Source organism: Apium graveolens, chromosome 6, assembly GCF_009905375.1.
Source record: "Apium graveolens cultivar Ventura chromosome 6, ASM990537v1, whole genome shotgun sequence".
NCBI classification, from domain to species: Eukaryota; Viridiplantae; Streptophyta; class Magnoliopsida; order Apiales; family Apiaceae; genus Apium; species Apium graveolens.
Genome location: NC_133652.1, coordinates 176052908 through 176069173, shown reverse-complemented (window position 1 = coordinate 176069173; position 16266 = coordinate 176052908). Strand labels below are relative to the sequence as shown.

Genomic DNA, 16266 nt, shown 5'->3' with positions numbered 1-16266 from the left:
TATTGAAACTCCGGAGAAGTCAGATTTTGAGGATTCGGATTCAGGAACTGAGCAGAAAGAACCAGTAAACATGGGAGATCGTATTGTTCAAGCTGATCCAGCTCTTATGGATTTTTCTCGGACTAAAATTGATGACATTCAGTCAAACATCCTTCATCCGGCTATTCAAGCTAACACCTTTGAAATCAAGCCGGGCACTATTCAGATGGTGCAGAATTATGTTTCTTTTGGAGGAGCGGCAACTGAAGACCCCAACATGCACATAAGGAATTTTGTCGAGATCTGCAGCACTTTTAAGTATAATGGTGTGACTGATGAGGCTATCAAGTTGAGGCTTTTCCCATTATCACTGAGGGATAAAGCTAAAGATTGGTTACATTCTGAACCAGCTGGGTCCATCACTACGTGGCAAGATCTTGCGCAAAAGTTTCTGGTGAAGTTTTATCCAATGGCAAAGACTGCTGCTATGAGGAGTGCTCTTACTCAGTTTGCGCAGCAACCTACAAAATCTATGTGCGAGGCTTGGGAACGCTACAAGGAAATGTTGAGAAAATGTCCACATCATGGAATGCCGGATTGGATGGTAATCACTGGTTTTTATAATGGTTTGGGGGCCCAATCTCGGCCCATGCTCGATGCAGCAGCTGGAGGCGCCTTATGGGCTAAAAGCTATACTGAGGCGTACAATCTTATTGAGACGATGGCTGCAAATGAGCATCAAAACCCAACTCAGAGGATGACATCAGGCAAGGTAGCAGGTATTCTGGAAGTTGATGCAGCCACCGCTATTGCAGCCCAGCTCCAAGCGCTATCAATGAAGGTTGATTCTTTGGCTACGTATGGAGTTAATCAAATAGCTATGGTTTGTGAGCTTTGTGCAGGTTCTCATGCTACGGATCAGTGTTCTCTTATCAACGAATCTGTTCAGTATGTGAATAATTATCAGCGACAACAGCAGCCTGTGCCAGCGACCTATCATCCTAACAACAGAAATCATCCAAATTTCAGCTGGAGAAATAATCAGAATGCTATTCAGCCACCATATCAGCAAGAAGTGAGTAAACAGTTTAACCCACCTGGATTCCAGCAACCACAGCAGTATGCTACAAGACAATCATATCCTCAATAGGGAAGTGCAGGTGCACCTACTAGTGCTGATTTTGAGGAACTTAAGCTGTTGTGCAAGAGTCAGGCGGTTTCTATCAAGACCTTGGAAAATCAAATCGGTCAATTAGCCAATGCAGTGCTCAATCGTCAACCTGGCACTCTTCCTAGTGACACGGAAGTACCAGGCAGGAAGGAAGCTAAAGAGCAAGTCAAGGCTATTACCTTAAGGTCTGGAAAAGTAGCTGATGCTGAAAAGGCAAAAGAAGTCGAAGCTGAAGTTAGAGATGAAGAATCTAAGCAAGGGGAGAAAGCGGCAGAACCAAGGAAGACTACTGTTGAACACACTCTGCCTGAGGCTAATACAGGGGAGAAACAGCTCTATCCTCCACCACCTTTTCCTAAGAGATTGCAGCAACAAAAGCTGGATAGACAGTTCGGGAAGTTTCTGGAGGTGTTCAAGAAACTTCACATCAATATACCCTTCGCTGAGGCTCTGGAACAAATGCCTAGTTATGCGAAGTTTATGAAGACTATTCTTTCAAGGAAGGTGAAACTGGATGACCTTGAAACCGTTGCTCTCACGGAAGAATGCAACGCGGTTCTGCAACAAAAGTTACCACCAAAACTGAAAGATCCAGGAAGCTTCACCGTTCCTTGCACCATTGGCAATCTAACTTTTGACAAGTGCCTTTGTGATTTGGGAGCAAGCATTAATCTGATGCCGTTGTCGATCTTTAAAAAACTGGATCTGCCTGATCCAAAACCCACATACATGTCGCTACAATTGGCGGACCGTTCCATTACTTACCCAAGGGGCATAGTTGAGGATGTGCTCGTCAAGGTGGATAAGCTCTTCTTTCCTGCTGATTTTGTTATTCTGGATTTTGAGGAAGATAAGAAGATTCCCATAATCTTGGGGAGGCCTTTCTTGGCTACTGGCCGTACCTTGATAGATGTGCAAAAAGGGGAACTTACTATGCGGGTTCAAGATCAGGATGTGACCTTCAACGTATTCAAGGCAATGAAATTCCCTACAGAAGATGAGGAGTGCTTAAAAGTGGATGTGATTGATTCTGCGGTTACTTCAGAACTCGATCACATGCTAATGTCTGATGCATTGGAAAAGGCCTTAGTGGGGGAATTTGACAGTGATGATGAAGATAGCAATGAGCAATTACAATATCTGAACGCTTCTCCCTGGAAGCGAAAGCTGGATATACCATTTGAATCTCTTGGTACTTCTGACCTTAAGAATGCTGAAGGGAAGCTCAAACCATCAATAGAGGAAGCACCTACCTTGGAGCTCAAACCATTACCTGAACACTTGAGGTATGCTTTTTTAGGTGATTCATCTACGTTACCTGTTATTATTTCAGCTGACCTTTCAGGTAGTGAGGAAGACAAGCTCTTAAGGATTTTGAGAGAATTCAAATCGGCTATAGGATGGACCATAGCAGACATCAAGGGGATAAGTCCTTCATATTGTATGCATAAAATTCTGTTAGAGGAAGGTAGTAAGCCAACTGTGGAACAGCAGCGAAGACTGAACCCGATCATGAAGGAGGTGGTGAAGAAAGAAATTCTGAAATGGCTAGATGCAGGCATCATTTATCCTATTTCTGACAGCTCGTGGGTGAGCCCCGTGCAATGTGTACCTAAGAAAGGAGGTATCACTGTGGTCGCAAATGAAAAGAATGAGCTCATCCCTACTCGAACAGTTACAGGATGGAGAGTATGCATGGATTATAGAAAATTGAACAAAGCCACAAGGAAGGATCACTTCCCTCTCCCATTCATTGATCAAATGCTTGACAGATTGGCGGGACATGAGTATTTTTGTCTTCTGGATGGTTATTCCGGGTATAATCAGATTTGTATTGCACCAGAGGATCAGGAAAAGACTACCTTCACTTGTCCATTTGGCACATTTGCTTTTCGTAGAGTTTCGTTTGGGTTATGTGGCGTCCCGGCCACCTTTCAGAGATGTATGATGGCTATATTCTCTGACATGATTGGAAATAACGTCGAAGTGTTCATGGATGACTTCTCCGTCTTTGGACACTCATATGATGAATGTTTGAATAATCTGCGCGCCGTACTCAAAAGATGCGTGGAAACTAATTTGGTGCTTAATTGGGAGAAATGTCATTTTATGGTGCGTGAAGGCATTATCCTTGGGCATAAGGTCTCTAGCAAAGGTCTGGAGGTGGACAAGGCCAAGGTGGGAGTCATTGAAAATCTTCCCCACCTAATTCGGTGAAAGGAATCCGTAGTTTTCTCGGTCATGCGCGTTTTTATCGGCGATTCATCAAGGACTTTTCAAAGATATCTAAGCCGTTGTGCAATTTACTTGAGAAAGATGTGCCTTTCAAATTTGATGATGAATGTTTGGCAGCATTCGAGACTCTCAATGAGAGTTTGATCACGGCACCAGTTATTACAGCACCAGATTGGACAGAACCGTTTGAGATGATGTGTGATGCGAGTGACTATGCGGTAGGTGCAGTTCTGGGACAGCGCAAGAAAAATCTCTTCCATGTGGTCTACTATGCGAGTAAGACTTTAAATGGGGCCCAATTGAACTACACCACTACTGAGAAGGAGCTTTTGGCTATAGTCTTTGGCTTTGAGAAATTTCGATCTTATCTGCTTGGTACGAAAGTGACAGTATTCACTGATCATGCAGCTATTCGCTATCTGGTTTCTAAGAAGGATTCGAAGCCGAGACTCATTCGTTGGGTGCTTTTACTTCAAGAATTTGAGTTAGAGATCAAAGATAGAAAAGGTACCGAGAATCAAGTAGCTGACCATCTCTCTAGGTTGGAGAATCCCGATTCTACTTCACAAGATAGGACGTTAATCAATGAATCTTTTCCGGATGAGCAGTTGTTTGCAATTCAGGAGGAAGAACCATGGTTTGCAGATATTGTAAACTATCTTGTCAGCAATATAATGCCTCCTAATTTGACATCCGCGCAAAAGAAGAAGTTTCTGCATGAGGTGAAGTGGTATATGTGGGATGAACCATATTTGTTTAGACAGGGAGCTGACCAGATCATCAGGAGATGTATCCCGTTCTGTGAGACGGAGGGGATATTATGAGACTGCCATTCCACGGTTTATGGTGGACACTATGGAGGTGAGAAGACGGCAGCTCATATTCTGCAAGCAGGTTTTTTCTGGCCCACCTTGTTCAAGGATGCTCATCAGTTTGTTTTAAGGTGTGATCGTTGCCAAAGAGTGGGAAATTTGTCAAGGAAGGATGAGATGCCATTAAATGTGATGCTTGAAGTCGAGGTCTTTGATGTATGGGGAATCGATTTCATGGGGCCTTTTATCTCGTCTTGCAATAATCAGTACATCTTGCTGGCAGTCGATTATGTCTCAAAATGGGTCGAAGTTAAAGCTTTACCGACAAATGATGCAAAGGCAGTGCTAAATTTTCTTCATAAGCAAATTTTCACAAGGTTTGGAACACCTCGGGTAATCATAAGTGATGAAAGATCGCATTTTTGCAACCGTAAGTTCACTTCTATGATGCAGCGTTATAATGTGAATCATCGAGTAGCTACTGCCTATCACCCGCAAACAAATGGTTAAGCGGAAGTATCTAACAGAGAGATAAAGCGCATTCTAGAGAAGGTTGTTTGTCCGTCAAGGAAGGATTGGTCTTTAAAGCTCGATGAAGCTGTTTGGGCTTACAGAACAGCATACAAAACTCCACTTGGGATGTCACCGTTTCAGTTGGTGTACGGTAAGGGATGTCATCTATCGGCAGAGCTTAAGCATAAGGCCTAATGGGCATTGAAGAAATTGAACCTGGATTTAGATGCAGCTGGTAAGAAAAGAATGCTTCAGTTTAATGAACTTGATGAATTTCGACTTCAAGCGTACGAGAATAACAAAATGTATAAGGAAAAGGTGAAGAGGTGGCACGATAGGAAGCTACATCCTAAGTTATTTGTGCCAGGGCAACAAGTTCTGTTATTCAACTCTCGGCTCCGACTTTTTCCTGGGAAGTTGAAATCAAGGTGGTCTGGACCTTTTATTGTCAAAACTGTGTTTCCACACGGAGCGGTGGAAATTTTTGAGAATGATTCGGACCAAGCATTCAAGGTTAACGGTCAGCGGTTGAAGCACTACTATGGGGACATGGCAAACCGAGAGGTGATTAGTGCCATTTTTTTGACTACGTGAGAAAGGTACGGAACGTCAAGCTAATGACGAAAAAGAAGCGCTGCGTGGGAGGCAACCCATGAATTGTTGTTACAGGAACCCTTAGAAGTTAATAACCTATCCAAAAACACAAAAAAAATCAGAAAACAGGGGCTGAAAAATTTTTTTCAAGAGACCCTCTGCGCGCCCGCGCAGCTATGCTGAGCGGCCGCGCAGCTTTCTGCACGCCCGCGCAGAAATGCTGAGCGGCCGCGCAGGGGTCGAGTTCCAGAAATTTTTTTACAGTTCAGAAAAAAAAAAACAAACAAAAACACAGAAACCCATTACAGCCCATAAACCCACGAATTCTTTTCCCATTACCCCATGATTTTATCCCTCAACTCCACTCCTAATCTAATTTAACCTACTCCACACCCTATATATACATACACCTATCCTACATATCTCCCACAACTTCCTACACTTAAACCCTCTCATAAACATCAAAAAATCAGTTCTTACACACTTTTATTCACAAATCAATGGCACCCAAGAGAGCACGCACTATTGACAGCAGCAGCACAGTTCCTACTGCTGATTCATCAAGGGGTACTGCTGTAAGGCCTCAGTTAACTGACAGAGCCGCGGAGGATGAGTACACTAGGCTGTTGGGGAAGCCGATTCTGAAGGAGAGGGGGTTTTTACCATCAGGGAGGGATGGTGAGTTGTTGCCCATGATTGCAGAGAAAGGGTGGATAGCTTTTTGTGAGTCACCCGAAGCAGTACCAATGAGTGTTGTTCGCGAGTTCTACGCGAACGTGAAGGCTGAAAAGAATGGGTTTTCTGTAGTTCGTGGGCTGACAGTTGATTATCATCCTGCGGCGATTCGCCGTGTGATTGGACAGCGAAAGAGGAAGCCCGATGAGGAGAACTGGAATGAAAAGACTGCTGAGGATTTTGACTTGGATTTGATTTGTGCGACTCTCTGTCGACCGGGCACAGTTTGGAACCGCAGTCCAGCCAATAATGAGTATCGTCACTTTCCGGCGATCGCCATGAACAGGTATGCCCGTGCATGGAATGCATTTATATGTGCTAATATTTTGCCTTCTTCACATGCACACGAGGTCACAGTTGAGAGAGCACAGTTGTTGTGGGGAATTCTGAATGAGGAATACTATGTGGACCTTGGTGAGTTTATCTACCAAGGAATTCTGAAGTTTTTAAGGGGAGCAAAGCATATGAACATCCCTTATGCATCCACGGTTACGAAGCTATGCCGAGCAGTAGGAGTGAACTGGCCGACTCATGAGCAGTTGCAGTTGCCAGCAGCTCCGATAGATTCTGGCACTCTGAATGGGATGCAGGAGTGGACCGGTGGTGAGTCTGAGGAGCATGGGCTGGGTTATCGTCTTCCAGGAGGGCGTCCAGCACGAGGTGCTACTATGGCCAGGCCAGGGCGTGGTGAGGCTAGTTCTTCGAGAGCTCAGGAGGGTGCTGGGATGGGTGATGCCCGGTATAGGAGGCTTTCATGGCGGATGGATGCCATGTATGAGACGCAGAGCAGGTTTGCTCAGGAGCTCACCCTTGCGTTAGGGACTGCTTTTCGAGGCCTTGGAGCTGATATCCAGTGGCCAGTTTTTGGTGAGGACTCTGCATACCCGCCGCCTGATACTCCACCCACTGAGGGTGATGATGATGATGACTCCGAGTAGGTATACCCTGTGTTCCTTTCTACTACCTTCACTGGGGACAGTGAAGATTTTAAGTTTGGGGGTGGTAGTTAAGGAATATTTTGTGTGTGTCATATAGCTGCATATTCATGATAGTTAGTTCATATAGTTGCATAATTTTTGCCATATAGTTTTTTATATAGCTTTAGTTGTTTGTCAAATCATATAGCTCATGCATATACCATGATCCCTTTTGCAATGATTTATCGACTGAAGTGTGATATTGATGCGAGTGTAGTGATAGCATTAAAGTGTTATTAAGTTGTGTAGGTTGATATGCATGCTAGAAGCACTTGTATTTTCACTAAGTCTTAGAGAATGCTTAAGGGCTAGATTGTTGTTATGATCTGATTATTTTCGAGGATAATCTATTTATTATGCTTAGAATTTGATAATAGGTTCTTAGTGGTAAAGGCATGAAAAAGAAAAAAAAATGGAGTAAAAATGGAATTTGTTGCTAGTTGTGGCTAGGCGTCAAATGGCTAGTAGCCGGCTCACATGTTATGCGAGTAGTCTAGGGTTGAGCAAGATGGAGCGAAACGCACTTGCTCAGAAAAGAAAAAAAAAAGTTTTGTGTAATTGATCAAGAGTAGGCTCTTTGGTATTCGAGTTATTAAGTTCTTAGGGGACTTTGTGCCTAGTGACCTAAGGCTTTTAGAGTCTGGGATCCGCTAACCTAACGCTCGTTACATGGATACCATTGTATAAGTCTTTTGTGGACCTCACTCATTGCACGGTCAAATAAGCATTTGATTTGTAAATAAAAAGCACGATTCCGTAGTAAGCTCCAGAGTTCTTGTAGTGTTGTATATCACTTTGTGCCTAGAATTTTTATTCTTTGTATAATCGTAGGATTGCCTTGAGGATAGTCTAGTCATAGTAATTGGTCTAGTTCCAAAGCATATCTAAGCATTTGCACACACCACGTTTCTGGCGGTATGTCCGTTTGCATGAGTTTCTTGATCTTTAGTGTCTAACTGCATTCGTTGAGACATGACAATTTGGTTGGTTAATTGTAGTAAGGGGGATCGTTGCATTTTCATATAGATTGCATTCATGCATATTTTTATTTGTTTTTGAGTCTGTGACGCTTGAGGACAAGCATCGATTTAAGTTTGGGGGTGTGATAAGTGGCATTTTATACCACTTAGAACGTCTTAAAATGGCTTAAATTGGTGTCTTGAAATCAAGTATTTTGTGTATTTGATGCGTTTTTCTAGTGTTTATGCATTTCAGGGTATTAGTTGCATTTCGGAGGAGGAATCATCAAGAATAAGCCTTGGCATGTGTTCACCATTGCGAGAGGAAAAGAACGGACAGATTACGGCGAAAAAACGGAGCAAACATGGAATTTTTCCAGAAGGGTCCTGCGCGCCCGCGCAGCAATGCTGAGCGGCCGCGCAGCAGCCTTGCGCGCCCGCGCAGAAATGCTGAGCGGCCGCGCAGGGTCGGGGAAAAAGATATATTATTTTAGACTTCTACTTCTGTTTGGCTTCCAACTTCTATGTAATCTGAGTTTTATTGGACTATTATATAAGTAGATTTGAGACATTTTTCACAGAGTATTAAGAGGAGATTATGTTTTAGATTGTGTTTTGCAAGAAGCGAAGGAGATAAGGAAGAAGACCGATTTAGCACATAGCAGCGAAGAGGAAGCATATATTCTTGTGATTCTTGTTTCGTTGTAACGTTGGATGCTAGTTTTCTTGCTTTGACTTATTTACTCTTGTGACGTACTCTGTTTTAATATAATCAGTTTAGTTATTATTTTCTTGTGTTTGTTATCATGATTTCATATGAACCCATGATGGCGATAAGTTCTATTATGGGCTAATCGTGATCATGGGGTTGCAACGGATTTATTATGGAATTCTTTAGTTAATTGTTTAATACTTTAGTGTGTGATGATTGCATGATATCTAGTATTGGTTGTGCGTATTCGTCTTATGTGCGTCGCGAACATATAAGATAGGGTGTTAATCTCTTGTGAAGCGATGGTGGATCTTGAGATTTAGAACTTGCCATGCTAGCATAGGTTCATGTACGTTGTGCATGATTAGTGGGTAACTCTAACAGTTTTATTTGCCCTATGTAATCAAAAGGAATAACTTGTGCTTAAATCGTTGTGTTGTCAATTTCTGTAGACATATAGGAACTCAACATAATTGATGACTATTCAACTTCTATCTTAATTGTGGATGTTTGGTAGAATGGTATTAGTACAATGAAAGTTGGCTTTTATCAGTTTCGTGTTATTCGATTAATATCATCACTGTCACATGCTAAAGGTAATAACTATGGCTATAGAAGGAAGTAATAATGAAGTTGTGATCTCATGAGTATTTTATTATTGATAAATTGAAGTGTTAGTTAAGTGGTTAATTAAGTAGTTAATTATAGTTAATATTTAATCAACAATTTTAAGTGTTATCTTAACATTGAGAAGTAATCATACATTGGTGAGTGAGTTTAATTAGACAATAAATTAGTCTGAGTCTCTGAGGGAACGAACTAGAAAGTATTCTATATTACTTGCGAACGCGTATACTTGCGTGAATATTAGTGCGTGATTTCGCCCTAACAGTTATGACTAGCGGGTCATCATGAGGAAATTTCACACCCTCTAAGTCAGAATCATCAAATGCCATTGTTACTCCTGTCCTAGCCCTCTTCGGGACTTCCCCCATAATATGCATAACCTCTCTGGTATATGCTTTCCTGGAGTTCCTGGATAATCCGACAACAGTTGGTCCTCCAAAAATTATGTTTATCACAGGCCCTCGGGGTCGCGGTCCTCCAAAGATTGCATTTATAACCCGTCCCCTATGCTGAGGATTCCGCCCCTTTTCATCTTGGTCCCTCCTACGATCTTCAAAGTTCTTTCTCCCATTGTTATTCCTATCTCCTCCTTCCCCAGTGTACTTGTTCAATCTTCCTTTTCGAATGAGGAACTCTATTTCATCTTTCAGTTGTCTACACTCATCGGTGTCATGACCAACATCTTTGTGAAATCTACAATACTTGCTCTTATCTTGCTTGGCTGGATCAGCCTTCAAGGGTTTAGGCCAACAAATATCTCGATCTTTCTCGATTTCCATCAAGATCTGGCTTCTAGGAGCATTCAGCTTAGCGTATTCAGTGAACTTTTGCCCAGGTCCTCCCTTCTTTGGGGTTGAATCAGGGTTTTGCTCAGTTCTAGGATACTTGTCCTTAGCGATATATTCCAGATCAGTTTTCTGCTTCTTGCCTCCAGTGGGCTCGTTACTTACTACTGTCTTCCTCATGATCTCCTCTACCTTGATATACTTCCCGGCCCTATCTTGGAGCTGCAACATGCTTTCAGGGGGGCGCTTGGCCAAGGACATCTTGAAGAACTCATCCCTAGTTCCCTTTTGCAGTGCTATCATAGCTACCTTGTCATCAAGGTCCGGGACTTTTAAAGCTTCCTTTGTGAGACGATTCAGGTAGTCTCTCAAGGATTCCTTCGCTCCCTGTACAATGCTCATGAGGGATGCTGAACTTTTCTTATGTACTCTCTGGCTGATGAATTGCTTAATAAAAGCCTGAATTAATTCTCTGAAGGACCCAATAGAGTTCGGAGGCAAACAACTATACCATCTTTGGGCCATACCCGACAGGGTTTGAGGAAAGGCCTGACACTTAATAGCGTCATTCACGGGCTGCAACAACATTGCATTGGAGAATGTCCTGACATGATTAGCGAGATCTCCCGTGCCATCATAAGCCTTGATAGTGGGCATCTTGAACTTCCTTGAGATATGGGCATTCATTATCTCTTCAGTGAATGGTGGAGTAGGATCATCAGGATCTCCAAGGGGAAGAAGATTGCTTGGATCAGTTCTCGACTACAGCTCTTCTTTGTGACGGACCATCCAGGTCTATGACTGGAGGAGGATTTCTCCCCCTAGGTGGTAATAGGGGCCTGGGAGCTTGGTGCGCTTCCAAGTCACGCTTTAGCCTTTGAATCTCAGCTTCGTGAGCCCTGGTCTCTCCTGCACTTCCTGGGGATTCGTCCCTCGGGTGCTTCTGGGACGTTGGTTACCATCAGGCATCGGCTCTTTGCCAGCACGCCTCCTTCTTGGGGCCACTTCATCATCTGAAGATTTGGAGTCTCTCTCAATATAAGGACCAGAAAATTCCTGATCCCCAGGGATAGGAGCCAAGCCTTGTATATAGGGGGCGATCGCCCTCATACTTCACTCCGTCCAGCATGTCCACTTCCTCCAACCTTGAGTAGCCGAGGGAATCGTCCCTTGTGGCTGAGGTTCAGTTGCCCCTATCTGGGCTTCTCCTTGGGTGGCTGCATAAGTTGAATGAGGAGGTACCTCCACGGTTGACGAAATCACTTAGGTTGTCCCCACTGGTGTTCCTCCTTCAAGGGCTCTAATTGTTCTCCGTGTTCTCGCCATGGTTGTTGTTGTGCTTTCCCACAGACAGCGCCAAATGTTATGGATCAAAAACTAAAGTATAATAATTGTTGTATTTATTACTAAGGAACGTGAGCTTCGAGGCTCGATTTGACTGCTCTTGTATTTCGTGACTCAATCTACCTTAACAAGATGCCTACATACCTTGCTGATTGCCAAGGATCAAGCCAAAAATATAGTTCTGATTTGTGGGGTGAGGCCCCTTATATAGATGTTGGGAGTCCTAGAATTGGACTTGGGTTAGGAGACTTGGTGGGCAAGTCTCAAAATTAGAATGGACTTTGGAGTCCTAGGAAGTAGGAAACTGATTCCTTATCCTATCAGGTCCCTTGGGGGCTAATCTTCAAGGATTTATATCCTCATTGGGACTCATCTTGACAGCTGTTTTATCCCTTATTAATTAATTACGAAATTAATTAATATTCAAGGTTTTGGGCCCTTTCTAATTGGGCTTCAGTATTGGACCGTATCTGGTCTAATTAATTTTAACACCAATTATATTCCTAGGCTATTTTTTGCCCCTATCAAGGGTCTTGAGCCTCTTCTAATTGGCTTAACGGTTAGCCCAATGTTAATACAATTAATGCGATATTAATTGCGCAATCAGGGTTTATTTTATTCCCTATCACCCTTTGTATCAGAATTTTTCACCATAAGTATAGGCTATTTTAGGTGAGTTTTGGTGAGGCCTTGCTAGGCCTGAGTTTTCTGGAGTTAGGACTTGAGTTGTACATTTCCGAGAGTAACTCAAAACAGGGCAGGACTGCGTAAACTTGAACTTTGGTCAATTATAACCATGCCATAGGCTAGGCCTTCATGGGACCTTGGCTTAAATAAGAATATTACATCCTTAGGAAGCTTAAAAAACCATTAAAATTAAAAATTAAGTGAGAAAAGTGAGTTTTATGTAAGTAAAATCATAGCAGAGTGATTTCGAGGGAGGCTGGGCAGTGTCAACTTTGAGCAGAGGCCTAGAGAAGCCTAGGTGAGGCTTTGCCATGAAACCAAGTCTGAGAGTTAGTTTTAGGTCTCAAGAATCCATGGGAATTAGTTTTGTTAAAAGGGCCCATGTAAAAGTCAAGATTTTTGCCAAAGAGCGCGGGTAGTGCAAACTGGTGCTAGCTAGAAACTTAGTGTGAGTATTGATTTTTGTAAGCCTATAGGAGTAAGGCCCCTGAGTCTCACCAAATTTAGAAGTTAGTTTAAAGTCTTAAAAACCTTTAGGAAGTGGTTTGGAGTGAATACCCAAGGTGGAGACATCCCATTTCCACCAAGAAACCCGAGAGCACCTTTAGAGTGGCCTTAGGAAACTTTAGCGGTATTCATTGTAATTGGGACTTTGTGGTGAAGAGTCTGAGTGTTGCATATCATATTTAGGTTTAAGTTAAGGTCAATAATAGTTCTTGTAACGTCCGGGAAATATTAAGTAATTATTTTTATCAATAAATAATTATTATGTGAATTTTGGTGAATTATTTGATGATTGATGTTAATATTTGGATATTTATTTCTGATAAAATTAGGATGTTTTGATTTATAATTATCCAGAATTAAATATAGATAATTTTGGTATTTGTTTGGTAATTTTGGGATTATTTTATGATTTTATAAGAATTTATAGAATTAATAATGATTATTTTTACGTAATTATAAAATGACTTTTTAGAATCAGAAATCATCCCACTTCAACCGTTTTTGCGTTTTTACAACCCGAAACTCTTCCGAAAACTCCTTCCTAACCTAATCTGATAATTCTGAACACTTTCCGTATTTTGACTTTTTCAATTCGGGATACGGTTTGACCTGTACGAGTCCCGGCGTGAAAGTTTTGATACGCTAATCATTTTATAGATCGATAAAAATCCGTATTCTCAAAAGACGAGATATTATCACCTTATTTTCGTATAAAGTATTTTATAAGAGGCTTTGTTTTGATAATTATCCAAATCTGGTATTAAAAATGTATCGTTATATAGTTACTTAGCGGCTAAGTAACCTATTTTCGGATCCGATCTGTAAATATAATTATCAAATTATTAAATAAATAAAATACTTGATGAGTCTGTCAGTTGTTCCTTGCTTTATTACTACTTGTGTGTGATCTGTTGGGTACAAAGATTAATTATATAGTTGATTATTGAGTTGTACGAATTATTTTGCTTTTAAAATGATTTTATTGAATATTTATTCTTATAAATGCTAAAATTATCTCTAAAATTATTTTTGTTGTTTTATAATTTTATTTATTATTTTTTGGAGTTTATAAAATTTAGAAATCAATATTTTATTAATTATTTATCTTTAAATGATTTTCTGATTTCATTTAATTGTAAAATCAATATTTAATTCTAGACTGCTTCAAAAATTATGAAAATTTTATTTTTTTTAACTTTTAAATATTTAGAGAATTTTAAAATTATTTCGGAAGTTTTTTGGCTTTTAATCAATCGCGCGTTTATTCGGTAATTAATTAAATACGGGTCTGATGTAGGTTCCAAAAAAGATTCAAAAATCATAAAACTTTTATTTTGCTAACTTTTGAATATTTTAGGAATTTTAAAAAATTATTTTGAAATTATTTCGATGAATTGTTGCACGCACTGTGTATCGTTAATTCCACAGCTTGGTGTCAGAAATGGGGTTTAAAACAAGAATAAGAAAAAAAATCAGATAAATATGATTATGGTTATCTCCTTCCTTACAGCTCTCTCGTCTCTCTTTGCCGACTTCAATCTCTCTCATTTTTCACTCTCTCCCTCATCTCTCTCTCTCATCTCCTTCTTCTTCTTTTTTTCTCTTTTCTCTCCCCTTTTTCTCTTCCTTTCCTTCCCCTTCCTCCTGTTTTGTTTTCGGGTTTCTTTCCCGGTTGCTTCCGGCCGCCGTTGCCCCATTTTTCCGGTCCTAGTCGGAAGACCCGAGATTTGACATTGGACTAGGAATGATCTAGTGATTAGACGTCGAGATTAACGAAGTTCCAATCGAAGGGCCTGAGTGTTGGGATCGTATCCAAAATGGGATAGTAGTTTGATGTTAAAGCCGAACGTTCAAGTCGAACCCAAGTCAACCAGTAATAGCGATTAAAGCTTATTGAAGCAAGTATTCCTGATTTTTCTTTTAAAATACTGCAAATATTTCTTCATTCCTATTCTAAGTTCAGAATAGTTAACTGTTTTATATTTCGCTGTAATTACTCTTATTATGCCAGTTTTTTTCATTGTTGTTCCTATATTATCGATTACTCTCTTGAGCAAATACCCATTCTTTCGGGTTATTTGCGAACCCTACATTGGGATGTTTTGGATTCAAAATGATTTGACATCAAAATACTCCACGGGCTGGATGATGATGATGTGTGGGATTAAGTGTTCTTAATCCCAAGGACCGGAATGTTTCCGTATCCTTGAGATGGGCCGTAGAGTCTGGGTACCCGACTGGATCTATAAAGGTAGGTATAGATCTGCACTGTATCTTGGCTGATCAGCAGGATATAGGTGCGAACTAGTGTCCAGTCCAATTTGTTGTTGATCTCCATTAACGGCATTCTCTCTCTCGAAAGTTTTATGATTCCAAAAATTGGACAAAACCCTGATTCAGGAGATGATACGGGGAATCGCTTGTCACTTTTGGATTTATAATTAAAGGCTGGTGACAGCCAACATTTATTCGCTCAACTCACTCAAATAAATAGAATTGTTTAAAATTGTTTAAAGATTTTGTCCGGAAATATTCCTTTGATACTAATGCTTGAAACTCAAATTATATACTTGCTGGGAATTTTTGGCTCACTCTTGCCTTGTAAATTCTTATTTCTTTCACGAGCTGATAAAGTTAAAAGTGAATAGTTTTCGTTAGACAGCAGAAGCCAGAGAGATCTCCGCTACGAGAGGACAAAGATGTTAAAAAAATATGACAAGGACGTTAGCATAAAGGTATTAACACTCGTATTGTAGTGGTTGTAAATTGTAGAAGGTTAGATTCTTGTTTCATACCATAACCTATAAACGATCCGGATTCAAGGGGTTAATTTAATTTTCTTTTATGTTATGTAAAGATTGTTTAGTAACACCAAATCTTGACCCCGGATTTGGGTTGTTACAGTTCTTATGTGTTACTTGCTTATGTGCTTGGGTATTTAAGTGATATTATAGTATAAATAACTAGTAGTATATGCCATGCCGTTATGTGATTCTGTGACTATGTGGATTACTTGAATTGTATATGATTAAGTTATGTGTATTCTTATAATCATAAGTTCTTGTGTAATAATAGTTATGATAAAGGTAATTGTGAGTCTAGGAGCTTATAGGTTTATGAGGTATTAAAAGGTGAATAGTAATGAAGTTAATATAATATGTAGGTTCCGAAGCGAAGGGGAAGACTCATGCCGTCAAGTTCGAATAATCTTAGAACTATTGGAAGGCAAGTTACTTACCTCCTTATGCTTATAATTGTTGCAAGTATACATACTTTTTCGTGAATGCGTAGTTTTTGTAATCACCATGTCATTAACTAATTCAAATACTATTGTTAATAACTCTTAATCTTGTTAGTACCTTACCTTCAAAACATTCCCTATCCATTAGACCGTGAATACTAAACTCTCTACCAAGTTCCCTAAATCGAACCTCATTAGTGAACTTGAATTCTCTTGTTATAATTCCATTAAAATGATACCAAATCTTTCCCCGGCATCCATGTTATAAATCATTAAAAATAAAATAAATGTTTTCTTGACTTAGTCGATTGGACTAGACGCAAGTCCTTTTCACACTTATTGATAGGCTCACATATAGCCTAGGGATCACATTATATTTGAGAACCCA

The 16266-nt window shown here is 40.5% G+C and overlaps 1 non-coding gene across 1 annotated transcript; it reads right to left on the bottom strand.

Moving 5' to 3' along the window:
• Positions 1-463: 463 nt before the first annotated feature.
• LOC141669725 (small nucleolar RNA R71) lies at positions 464-570 on the bottom strand. Its single transcript, XR_012553991.1, has one exon. It is a non-coding gene; the product is annotated as a small nucleolar RNA R71 (small nucleolar RNA).
• Between the last annotated feature and the right edge of the window lie 15696 nt (positions 571-16266).